Raw genomic sequence first — 1,563 nt, forward strand, 5'->3', positions numbered from 1 at the left:
AGTACGGGGTCGCGGCTAAGCCCCCGAGTGAGAGGATCACTCTTCACTCGGAGTGTTTTTTAAACTAAGGCGAGTACGAGGTCGCAGCTAAGCCCCCAAGTGAGAGGATCGCTCTTCACTCGGAGTGTTTTTTAAACTTAGGCGAGTACGGGGTCGCTGCTAAGCCCCCGAGTGAGAGGATCGCTGTTCACTCGGAGTGTTTTTTGAAACTTAGGTGAGTGCGGGATCACAGCTAAGCCCACGGGTGAGAGGATCACCCTTCACTCAGAGTGTTTTTTAAACACAGGGGAGTACGGGGTCGCAGCTAAGCCTCCGAGTGAGGGACTACTCTTCACTCGGATTGTTTTTGAAACTTAGGCGAATCAGGTTCGCAGCTAAGCCCCCGAGTGAGAGGATTGCTCTTCACTCAGAGTGTTTTTCAACTTAGGCGAATCAGGTTTCCGGCTATGCCACCCACTGGGGGATTTGAACACAAGTATATGCGAAAACAATCAATTTGCGACTGCGGAAGTCATGTCTTTGATAAACAATCGAAAAAGTACTTATTATTACATCTCGTCTATCCCAGTGTCCTTAAGTATAAAAATGACGAAGCAGATCTGCATTCCAAGTGTGCGGCTCATCCTTCCTCTTGGCCACGTTGTAAAGGTGATACGCATCATTGTGAAGTACCTTGGTGACGATGAAGGGGCCTTCCCAGGCAGGGACTAGCTTGTGAGGGTGTTGTTGATCCATTAGGAGCACAAGATCTCCCTCCTGGAATGCTTGACCTCTGACATTTCGTGCATGGAATCTACGAAGATCTTGCGGATAAATGGTCGATCGGATCAAAGCCATCTCTCTTTCCTCTTCCAGAAGGTCAACAACGTCTTGACGTGCTTGTTTGGCTTCGACTTCTGAGAAGAGTTACACTCGTGGCGCATTGTGGAACAAGTCACTCGGAAGCACTCCTTCAGATCCATACACCGTAAAGAAAGAACTCCAACCAGTCGACCGATTGGGGGTCGTCCTTATTCCCCACAGAATAGAGGGTAGCTCCGTCACCCAAGTGCCTACTGCATGCTTGAGGTCGCGCATCAATCGGGGTGTCAGCCCTTGTAAGATCAATCCATTGGCTCTTTCTAATTGTCCATTCGACTGCGGATGCGCTACAGATGCATAGTCAACCGAGTGCCTTGGGAAGCACAGAAAGCTCTGAATTCACCAAAATCAATGTTTGACCCATTATCCGTGATTATGCTATGTGGAGCTCCATATTTCAATATCAACTCTATGATGAAAGTGATGGTTGTGCTTGAATCGAGATTCTTGATGGGTTTAGCCTCAATCCACTTAGTTAACTTGTTGACTGTTACGAGTAGATGGGTGAAGCCGCTTCTGCCAGTCCTCAAGGACCCAATCATGTCGAGTCCCCAAACAACAAATGGCCAGACGAGTGGAATAGTCTTCAAAGCCGATGTAGGTTTGTGAGACATGTTCGAGTAAAACTGGCAACCTTCACACTTCATGACTATCTCCTTAGCCATTTCGTTTGCTCGCGGCCAATAGAATCCCGCTCAGTAT

This window comes from Triticum dicoccoides, chromosome 4B, assembly GCF_002162155.2.
Source record: "Triticum dicoccoides isolate Atlit2015 ecotype Zavitan chromosome 4B, WEW_v2.0, whole genome shotgun sequence".
Lineage (NCBI taxonomy): Eukaryota > Viridiplantae > Streptophyta > Magnoliopsida > Poales > Poaceae > Triticum > Triticum dicoccoides.